We start from the raw sequence: 12256 nt of genomic DNA, 5'->3' as shown, positions 1-12256 counted from the left end.
TATCGGAACTCTAGGTTCACTTAGCTCTCACGAGTCATGAGAAAGTATAGTAAAGTCTTGCGGATCGGTACAGAGACATTTGTACTTATCTTCGAGAGGCTATAGGGCTGTTAGGAGATCTTTCCTTCTTGATTCCTCATCATGCGATTTGATTCCATTGAAGCTTATGTCTTCATTTCCTTCCTACTTATTCTTATACAATGTTGAGTACTTGTTATCAATTGGGCATCGAAGAGTTGTTGTGGTGCTGCAGAAGTGGTGCAGGATGTTTTTTCTTGTGTATTTGGGCGGACTATTATCGTCGCCTTGTGGAGGGGTGTTCTTTCGTTTCAGCCCAATGTTAGTGTTGCCTACGGCTTCGAGGCTATGCAGGCGTAGTGCGATGTTCATGTGTTGTTACTGCGCAATGCTGGTGTAAATGGTAGGATGCTTAATTATGTGTTGCGGCAATGAATGACTTGAGAGGAGGATTATTTGGTTCATGGTTTAGAGACTCGGTATTTTATCCAGCGGAGGAGAGGCAATTGGACTATGGATGTTCAGTCTTTGGTTGACGGAGTAGCGAGATCGGATATTTTTGAACTTGGTGGAATTCTCATTTGTGATGTGGTGTCGTCGTCCTTGCTTGAACGCATTAAGTCTCGTCAGTGTGATGCTCTTCGTTTGTTTGTCTTTGGGGCACGGTGTCACGAAATGGTACCTAAGAAGCAGTTATCAGAGATGATGGTGTATTGAGACTGCAGGGTCGGATTTGTGTCTTTAGTGTTGATGGCTTGAGGAAGATGATCTTTAAGGAGACTTAGAGTTGGTAGCAATTTATTAGTTTGGGTGCTACATAGATGGACTATGATTTGAGGCAGTATTTTGGTAGCGAAGGATGAGGAAGGACATAGTGGAAGGTGTCTTGCGGTGGTTGAATTGCTAGTAGGTCGAGTATGAGCAACAGAGGTTGAGTAGTTCGCTTCAGAAAAAGGTTAAATCAGAGTGAGAATGTTGCGTATAGTATGGATTTTGTTGTAGGATAGCCATATGCTTTGAGAAAGCTTGGTGCGATTATGGCCATGGTGAACAAGGGGCTAAGTCTGTATATTTTGTTTGAGATGGTTGCTTCTTGTCATGACCCCAATTTTCCTCCGTAGGATGCCGTGATGGCACCTAGTCTCTAAGACTAGGTAAGCCTAACATACATGTAGAATATAACTGAGATAATGATAAAACTCTCAAATAACTCAACAACTATCATAAAAGAATTTTGCCACTCAACAGAAACAAACTCCCTAAAATCCGGTGGTATCCAGTCACAAGTATCCCTATACAACAGTATCTATAAAAAAGGGAAAATGAAATAGAACTAGATAGAGGGTCCCTATACAACAGTATCTATAAAAAAGGGAAAATGAAATAGAACTAGATAGAGGGTGACTCCGAGGCCTGCGAACGCCGGCAAGTATACCTTAAAGTCTCCAAATCCGAACTCGACTCACTGGTGCATGGGCTGGTAAGAGGTACCTAGATCTGCACAAAAAGATATACAGAAGCGTAGCATGAGTACACCACAACGGTACCCACTAGATCTTCAACATAAGATAAATCCTTGTCCAATTGGGCTGAGCAGAAATCTAACACATGGGACAGATCACGGTGATACTTCCGGAGCATAGAAACATGGAATACTGGATGAACTGCAGCTAGACTAGGTGGCAGTGCAAGCTTGTGGGCCACCTCACCAATCCTCTCAAGAATCTCAAAAGGTTTGATATACCTAGGGCTCAACGCCCTTCTTCCCAAACCATGTAACACCCTTCATGGGCGAAACCCGGAGCAAGACCCGCTCTCCAACCATGAATACAATATCGTGAACCTTCCGATCCGCATAACTCTTCTGTCTAGATTGGGTTATATGAAGTTGATTCTGAATCAACTTAACCTTTTCCAAAGCATCCTGAACCAAGTCAATACCCAATATCCTAGCCTCACTTGGCTCAAACCAACCCACCGGAGACTGGCACCGCTTCCCATACAAGGCCTCGCAGAGCCATTTGAATACTCGATTGGTAGCTGTTATTCTAGGCAAACTCTGCAAGCGGCAAGAACTAATCCCAAGAACCCTTGAACTCCATAACACATGTACAAAGCATATCCTCCAATATCTGAATAGCGCGCTCGGACTGTCCGTCCGTCTGAGGGTTGAATATTGTACTGAACTCAACCTGTTTTCCTAACTCACACTGTACGGCCTTTCAGAATCGCGATGTAAACTGCGTACCCCAGTCAGAGATGATGGATACCAGCACACCATGAAGTTGGACAATCTTGCAAATATAGACCTGAGCCAGCTGCTGTGAAGAATAAGTAGTCACCACTTGAATGAAATGAGCTGACTTGGTCAACCTATCCACAATCACCCATACTGCATCAAACTTCTTCTGAGTCCGTGGGAGCCCAATAACGAAATCCATGGTAACTCGCTCCCATTTCTACTCGGGAATCTCAAGCCTCTAAAGCAACCCACCTGACCGCTGATGCTCATACTTCACCTGCTGACAATTTAGACACCGAGCTACATACTCCCCTATGTCTTTCTTCATTCTCCTCCACTAATAGTGCTGCCTTAAGTCCTGATACATCTTAGCGGCACCCGGATGAATGGAGTACCGTGAACTATAGGCCTCCTGAAGAATCAACTCACACAAACCATCCACATTGGGCACACATAGACGACCCTATATCCTCAACACGCCGTCATCCCCAATAGTAGCCTCCTTGGCATCGCAGTTCTGAACTGTGTCCTTGAGGACAAGCAAATGGGGATCGTCATACTGATGCTCTCTGATACGATCATTTAGAGAATACCGAGAAACCACTCAAGTCAGAACTCGACTCGGCTCTGAAATATCTAATCTAACAAACTGGTTGGCCAAGGCCTGAACATCTAATGCTAATGGCCTCTCTGCTGCCGGTAGATATGTTAGACTGTCCAAGCTCTCCGCCTTTCAACTCAAAGTATCGGCCACAACATTGGCCTTCCCGGGATGATATAGAATGGTGATATCATAGTCCTTAAGCAACTCTAACCACCTCCGCTGCTGCAAGTTAAGATCCTTCTGTCTGAACATATATTGTAGACTCTGGTGGTCGGTATAGACCTCACTAGGGACACCGCATAATAGTGCCGCCAAATCTTCACGACATGAACAATAACTGCAAATTCCATGTCGTGGACAGAATAATTCTTCTCATGCATCTTCAGCTGCCTAGACGCGTAGGCAATTACTCTACCGTCTTGCATTAACACCGCGCTGAAGCCAACACGTGACGCATCACAGTACACAGTGTTAGACCCCAAACCCGTAGGCAACACCAACACTGGGGCAGTAGTCAAAGCAGCCTTGAGATTTTGAAAATTCTCCTCACACTCCTAGGTCAATTTGAACGGAGCACCCTTATGGGTCAATCTGGTCATAGGTGCAACAATAGATGAGAAACCCTCTACGAAATGACGGTTATACCCTGCCAAACCAAGAAAACTCCGAATCTCAGTGGCTGAAGACGGTCTGGGACAACTCTGCACTGCCTCAATCTTCTTCGGATCTACCTTAATCCCCACACTCTCCACCACATGACCCAAAAACGCCACTGAATCAAGCCAAAATTCACACTTTGAAAATTTTGCATACAACTTCTTTTCTCTTAAGGTTTGAAGCATGATCCTCAGGTGGTGCTCATGATCCTCCCGGCTTCGGGAGTACACCAAGATGTCGTCAATAAAAACAATGATGAATGAATCAAGATAGGGTTGGAATACACTGTTCATCAAGTGCATGAATGATGTTGGGGTGTTGGTCAGCCCAAATGACATCACAAGGAACTTATAGTGACCATACAGAGTCCTAAAAGCAGTCTTCGAAATATCCGGATCTCGAATCTTTAGCTGGTGATAACTTGATCGCAAATCAATCTTTGAGAACTCTCTAGCACCCTATAGCTGATCAAATAGGTCATCTATGCGTGGCAATGGATTCTTGTTCTTCACTGTAACCTTGTTCAACTGTCAATAATCAATACACATGCACATAGAACCATCCTTCTTCTTTACAAATAAGACCGGAGCACCGCAAGGTGACATACTAGGCTGAATGAAGCCCTTATTGAGCAACTCTTGCAACTGCTCCTTTAACTCCCGAAACTCCGCTGGGGCCATACGATATGGTGGAATAGAAATGGAATGAGTGCCCGGCAATAAGTCAATACCAAAATCAATATCCCTATCAGACGGCATGCCCGGAAGATCTGCTGAAAATACATCTGGATAGTCTCTCACTACCGGAACTGACTTAACGGTAGGAGTATCAACACTGACATCTCTCACAAAGGCTAGATATGCATCACACCCCTTCCCAACCATCCGTTGTGCCTTAAGGGAAGACACCACCCTGCTAGGAACGTAATCCAAAGTACCCCTCCACTCCAACCGCGGTAAACCTGGCATAGCCAACGTCACCATCTTGGCGTGACAATCAAGAATAGCATGATAGGGCGATAACCAGTCCATGCCCAAAACAAAATCAAAGTCTACCATACTGAGTAACAATAGATCAACTCTAGTCTCAGAACCACCAATAACAACTAAACACGACCGAAATACCTGTCAACAACAATAAAATCTCCTACAAATGCGGACATATAAATAGGAGAACTCAAAGAATCACGAGATATACCCAAATACGGAGCAAAGTAAGATGATACATATGAATAAGTGGAGCCTGGATCAAATAAGACTGATGTATCTTTACGACAAACCAGAACGATACTTGTGATAACTGAGTTAGATGCAACTGCCTCCGTCCTACTTGGAATAGCATAACATCTGACTTAGCCTCCCCCTCTAGGGCGACCCCTACCCGCCTGAACTCCACCCTAGCTGGCTGAGCAGGTAGAGTGGCAACTGGTGCGATAAGCATAGCCTGAGAAGTCTGGGGACCCTGTGGAATATGTGGAGCCTGAGTAGTCTGTGGAGGTGCACCCCTCCTGAGTCTGGGGCAGTCCCTCACCATATGACGAGTATCACCACACTCAAAACAAGCTCTCGGAGGATGTAGTTGCTAATACTAGCTCGGGCCTGGTCGGCTGGACTGACCACAGAAAGCACCCCGTGCAGGAGGTGCACTAGACAGCAGCGGTGCATAATGGGCAACCTGAGACCTAGGAGTGGCCGAAATACCACTGGAAGCTGGAAGTGCTGAATGAACTGGACGACTCACATTGCCTCTGCCATGACGGACTGCAATTGGGGCTCGGGAACCACTATATGTGCCAGAATCTCATGGCCTCTTGGCCTCCCTGTTCTCTCTCTCCCGGCCCCGCATACCCTTAAATCTCCAAGCAATCTCTACCACCTGTTGGTATGGGGTATCTGTCTCTAACTCTCGATCTATGCTGAATCTAATACCATAGTTGAGCCCTTCAATAAATCGACAGACTCGCTCTCTAACTGTGAAAACTAAGGCAGGTGCATGTTTGGACAAATCGCTGAACCCGACAATATACTCTGATACTATCATAGCACCCTGGCGCAACTGCTCAAACTCCGCGCACCAAGCATGCCGAAGGCTCTGGGAAAAAAACTCTCTCAGGAACATCTTTGAAAATTGAGCCCAGGTGAGTGAAGCTACCTCGGCGGGGCTACCCTCCTCATAAGCCCGCCACCACTAGTACGATGGTCCCGACAACTGGAAAGTAGTGAAAGCCACCCATTAGTCTCCACCCTCCCATGGTATAGAGAATACAATGGCACTTCTCCAAAAAGCCCTATGGGTCCTCTGTAACTAGTCTGTTAAATGTAGGAGGATGGTAATTCTTGTACCTCTCGAGCTTGAGCTCCTCCTCCTCAGATGTTTCTGCCCTAACCTCGGGCTGAACTAGGACAACTGGCTGCCCTGGTATGATCTCTGGGACCTGGTTAACATGGACCCACTACTCTGGGGTACAGGCTGCAGGAGTCTCCTCCCTCGGCCTGAGATGTGGCCTGTGCAAATGGAATCAACCCCGCCTGAGCTAGAGTACCAAACATGCTCAAGAACTGGACTAGAGTCTCCTGAAGTGCAGGGATAGTAACAGACGCATAAGGTGCCTGCCCCTCAACTGGAGCTATTGGTGGCTCCTCTATCGCAGCTCGGGCGGGTGCTCTAGATGCATCATGAGCCCCTTTTCGGCCTCTGTCCTGGCCCCGATCTCTCGCGGCTCTAGCAGGAGGCGTGGGTGTTTGATCGTCAGATCCAGCGGTGCGTGTCCTCACCATATGTGAGAGAATAGAAAGACAAGATTTAAAATTTCGAAGTCAACAAATTCGCACGACTCTTTCATTCGGCAAAATGACCTTTAGAAGACCGCCGATCCGCATCAAAGTAGCTTTTAAACTTGTCCTGGTTTTTGTCTCGATCCCGTCCCCCGGTTGGTACCGGGGAACCAAGTTGATCGTCTTCTATCATTATTTTTGACTTGTAACGATTATGGGCATCCGCCCATGTGGTTACTTGAAACTCAAGCAAGATTTACTTCAGTTTTCAGGAGGCGTTGGAGCTCCGCAGATTTAGACCCTTTGTGAATGCCTCAGCTGCCCACTCATATGGTAACACCGGTAGCAGCATCCTCTAATTCTGGAACCGGATCACGAAGTTTTGCGACAATTCGAACTCGCCCTGCGCAATCCTTAAAATGTTCGTCTTTCTGGCTTGAACCTTCCTTGCCCCGACATGGGCCTTAATGAACGAGTCTGCAAGCATCTCCAATTGTCAATTGAATGCTCGGATAAAAGAGAATACCATGTCAGGGCCCTTTTATGAGGGTTTCACCAAACTTCTTGAGTAAGACCGACTCGATCTCATGTTGAGCCAAATCGTTCCCTTTCACAGCCGTGGTGTAGGTTTTGATGTGCTCATGTGGATCCGAAGTCCCATCATATTTTGGTATTTCTGGCATCTTGAACCTCTTCGAAATTAACTCTGGTGTTGCACTCAGCTTAAACGACAATTGCGTGTATTTTTTCAAATCTGGGCCTTTCAGAACTGGTGGTGCGCCCAGAATCTGATCCATTCAAGCGCGAAACTCCTTTGCATTTTGATCCATTTGTTCGTTCATTTCCCTCAAGAACCTCATGAGCTTGATTTTGAAGGGATCATTCCCGTTGTTATTCCTAGATCTGCTACCGGTCCCTCTGGCACCGTCGAAACCAACTTCACCCCTTGGGGTGTAATTATAGACTCTCTGAGCCGTTTGATTTGCCGGAACACTGGGAGGAACCGGACCCCTTCCATTTGCATTATCGAAGGCGCCTGGCAATGCTTGTTTTAACTCTGTCATTACACGATCGTGCCTTGAGAGGTGACTAATGATTGTCTTCTACAGTTCTCTTAAGATTTTTATCATTTCCACGACATGTTCCTCCATCGCATCATTGGGAGTTGTCTCTCGCACATGCCGGGGGTACTGTCCTTGACGAACTAGGGTTATTTTGTCACCTTCATTATGGGTTTCGTTGATTGAGTCATCATATTGAGGAAAATCTTTGCATTCCTCATCGTTATACGTGATGTTGACATCAGTAGCTGCCATATATGATTTCTTACGAAGGAAAGAATCAAAACAAGTTAGTAATAAACGAATGAATCAAACCAATTACGCATCTGTCTATGCCCCGCAGTGGGTGCCAAAATATTTACCCGTAAAACGGTACAGTTGAATTTGTAACGTGGTTAATAGACAAGAGAATTGATTTGATCCAAGAAATGGTAAAGAGATAAAACTAATATTTAGATTGGCAATTGAAATTGAAGAAGATGACAAGCCTGACTCCGAATGCAGTCCCTCCGGGAGCAAAACTGGAAATATCGATAAGGTTCAAATAAAGTTCTTACATTGAGAGCGAAAATAATAAAATAAAGCTTTAGAATGCAAAAAAAAAATCGTCTTCTTATAATGGCTGCAGAGCCTGCTATTTATAGATTTACCTAGGGAAACAAGACCCTAGGATCAAGCTCCTCTTAAATGATAATAAAAGAATCATTGATGAACACGTAACGGCAGGCCATGAATGCAAATATTTTCTGCAACGGTCACTCATTTAATGTTAATGAATATTCCCTCATTGGATGCTATCCAATGGAAAACCCTTGAACTTCCCCCGTTGACTACGTTCCCTTTGGGATTTACCCCGATATTGATTACATTCATTGTATCCGGTATTATCGTTTGCCTATCTTCGGTTTCACGTGTCATATTACCATTCGACCATATGTTATAAACCAATATTACCCCTTACAGTTATTTGATTAAAACGTTCACACATTTGGGGTATGTCTGGTATGGATGGAAATATTTTCCTAAAAAATGAGTAGTTTTATCATTTATTTTACTATGTTTGGTTGGTGAGTGAAAAATAAAAATTATTCAGTATTTGATTAATGAGTATAAAATATTTTTTTGAAAAATATATAATTTAGGCGAACATTATGGGGTGTGGATGGGGAGGCGAGGTTGGGAGTGGGGTGAGGGTGGGGGTGAGTTGGTGGGGGTAGGGTGGGCTGAGGGTGGGTTGGGATAGGGGTTGGGGGTGGGGCATGGTGGGTGGGGTGGGAAATAGGTGGAGAAGGTGGATAAAGAGTTTTGGAAAAATTTTCCCTCCTCTTTATAAGGAAATTATGTAATATTTTCCAAAGCATTTAAGCCAATAAAATATAAAAAAATTAAAAATATTTTCCTTCGTAACAAACACCCTTGGTATTGAACATCAACGCGTGCTAGCTAATTTCATTTAATCCCATTTGTATCTCTATATATATACTATATATTTTACTTGTCATGTTACGTTATAAGTGAAAAACATGGAAGGCTTAGATGCAATGTCTGTTGTTTGAGAGGTATTAAAAAGAGATAAAAGATATCAGTAATAATTTTGAGCCCCATTATATTTGTGGGCATCTTCTCTTTTGCAACATGAAAGATAAACTTCATAAAAATATTTTTCAGAGGTTTAAAATTTTAGTGCAAGAAGTTAATTAGATCATAATATATGATGTCAAATATCTTTTGCTAATTCTCTCATCTTGATTAGTGGACTGATGTGTTATGGAAAGAGGAAAAGGTCTTACGTAAAGGAAAAAGTGTTTCTGATATTAGTTTCACTTCCTTAATTAGTAAAGCACTACTTACAGAACAATCGATTAAAATCATTAACCAGGGAACACTTTTATCATGTGATTCTTTTACAAGCAGAAAAGGTTGAGTTCTTGGAAGATGCAAATTGGGGTGGGGGAGGGTGTTGATGTGACAAGAAGAAACTGAAACACAGAGAGACCCCCAAAATTTGGGATGCCGGAACCATTCCTTTTGGACTCAAACGATAATAATAGGTGAAAAAAAAAGTGACTACCATTTTATATATAACGTAATTATTCATCGCGCTATACTTTAACGACACGTTTGTCCGTTAAGATATAGCGCGGTGAATAACCGCGCTATATTTGAACTCAAAATTGGCGGGAGGTATAACGCATATATAGGAGGCGCTATAATATAGCGCCTCCTATATATACGCTATACCTCCTTAAAAAAGCGGGCCATCTCCTTCCCCGACCAAAAACCGGCAGAAACCCAAAAATTGGTCCCCCACTCCCATTTTTTAAGCAGAAAAACTCCATTGGAGCCCACCCGTCCCACGAAAAGTGTATCTTCTCCGTATTATAGCAAGCTAACACCAGATCCAAGGCGTTGTCGTGTAGTGGATCTCGTCTATTGCTCGTTTCGGCCCCCAAATCCTCAAATTTTCACATTTCAAAAAATTTTAAATCGAGGTATTCCGACTTATTTTTTGGTTTAACTCGTGTATATAAAATGCTTATTAGTTATTTTTTATTGTGGTCTATTTTGTTTTTTTGTGATCGTTTTGTGATTTAATTAATTTGTCAGTTTTTATCCGGATTTATGTGATAAAAATTAGAAATTTTTTTTTGTTATTTTATGAATAATTAATGTTATATGTGATGTTATTGTTATACGTTTATTAATATGTGACTTTATTATTGTTTAGTGCCCTTTAGCTTATGGTAGTTGACTTTGTTCATGGCCATTTAGAGTAGTGTTACTTTAGTAGAAACTTGTTGGAAACTAACATATGAAATATTAATATAGAAAATTATATTTGTAGTTATTGAAATTAATCATTTAATTATCTGTTAACACCCAAAATATCTGAAAAAAGATGATAGTTCAAACACAAACCCTCTCGAATTTTAGTCAATAAATGTAAGAAAATAAAATAAAAAACAACAATATCGAAAATTTATCAAACTAAGTATTTTATATGAATACTTATTAATTTTATCATGTATAGTTATGAAAATTAATTATTTAATTCTGTTATACCCAAAAATAGCTATGTAAGAAACAAACATATAAAATAATGTAATAAACTAATATATAAAATAATAATATAGAAAATGTATCAACCTAAGTAATAATATAGAAAAAATATTGATTAAATATTAATATGAAAGATATTGCAATATATTTAAAGATGTTAAATAATTAAACAGAAAAATATTTTAATTAATATTGTTCAATTTACAGATATCGTCATGGAGGTTCCCCATGTGCATCCCGAACCGCATCTCGAGAGCTACTGTTGCTACAGGGCAACCATAGGTCTTTACACATCTGGGATGGGCAGTGTCTGTCCCAAACATTCCGCCCTAGACATATAGATGATATATGGGAGTTCATTAGGGACTACCCACTGCATCCCTGTATAGTTAGACGTCTTCAGGATACGGGTTTCTACAGGATCATAGAGATCGGCCGGTTGCAGTTCGACTGGGCGTTGATCACGGCTACGATAGAGCGGTGGCGACCGGAGATGCACACGTTTTATCTACCCATCGGCGAGGCTACCATCATGCTTGAGGACGTGGATGTTCTTTTCGAGCTGCCTGTTAATGGTATACCTATAGCTTACCCGCATGCTCTTAGAGACTATACGGGATTGGATTACTTTCATATGTTGCAGCGGCTCACCGGCTTCCAGCCAGCGGAGCCGACTACATTGAGTGGGGCCAGTCGATTGTAGCTGACGCTCGTTCGGCAGCATTTGGTGGTGATGGACGCGGAGATTACGGATGATTCACCGCCAGATGATATCGACCGGCACACGAGACTGTTGTTGTTGCTGCTGATGTTTGGTGGTATATTGTTCCCGAACACTTCGGGAAACCTAGTCAGCTTGAAATTTCTACATTATCTGGAGCGGCTAGATAATTTATCTAGTTACAAATACGGTGCAGCTGTTCTAGGTTACCTGTATAGGTAGATGTGTCGGGCGTGCATGGCCAATTAGAGAGATGTTGCCGGATTTTTACCACTGCTTCAGGTGAAAACATAGTCATTCTTTTCATGATTATAACATATATAGTAAAAAAAAATACCTTAAATTTTACGTCTACAATCTATATTAGGTTTGGGCCCGGGAGCGATCCCTGCAGTTCCAGCTACCTCTACCACCGATCACTTCGGATGCACCACCTCCACCGTTTCTCCCTTTAGCTTGGAGGTGGGTTGATAGGCGAGGCTACGCATGCGAGGTCGAGGATCGACATCATCTCCCTTATTACAGGGATGTTGGATTTACTTGAAGGCGCACAGGTACATATATACTAAAGTTTACTTGTCCTGTCTTGATATGTGTTGCGTTTACTCACGATTTTTGTGTTTAATAAATAGTTCATATGGAGGCCATACAACGACGTGCTCATAGCTGGTTTGCCCGATTATTGCTCCCATGGCTGAGCTATGTGGAGCTCTTCCATCTCACTGATATGTCTCGATATAGTCGAGCATCATGCCACCGAGCGAGTCCTTCGCCAGTTTGGTCGCCCGCAGCTTGTACCTATTACGCCCACTTGGCACGGGACACATTACCAGCGGGATGATCGTTGCAGGGTTGACAGACATACTTGGCCTGGCTAGAGGCCCATATTGAGGTTTGGGTCCAGAGGTATGACCTGATTCCGCCATACCCTCCACCTGACCGTATGGAGGGGGAGCATGTGTGCACGGGTTGGTATCGCAGCATTACCCGACTTCTCGTCGAGAATCCCATTCATCGCGTTGGTAGTCGGTACATTCCATAAGCCGGGATGCATGAGGCACTGGTATGTTATTTGTTATACTTACTTATAACTTTACATTATCATTCCATAATTAATAT

This window comes from Nicotiana tabacum, chromosome 9 (genome assembly GCF_000715075.1).
Source record: "Nicotiana tabacum cultivar K326 chromosome 9, ASM71507v2, whole genome shotgun sequence".
In the NCBI taxonomy this organism is placed as follows: Eukaryota; Viridiplantae; Streptophyta; class Magnoliopsida; order Solanales; family Solanaceae; genus Nicotiana; species Nicotiana tabacum.
This window is presented reverse-complemented; position numbering follows the sequence as displayed.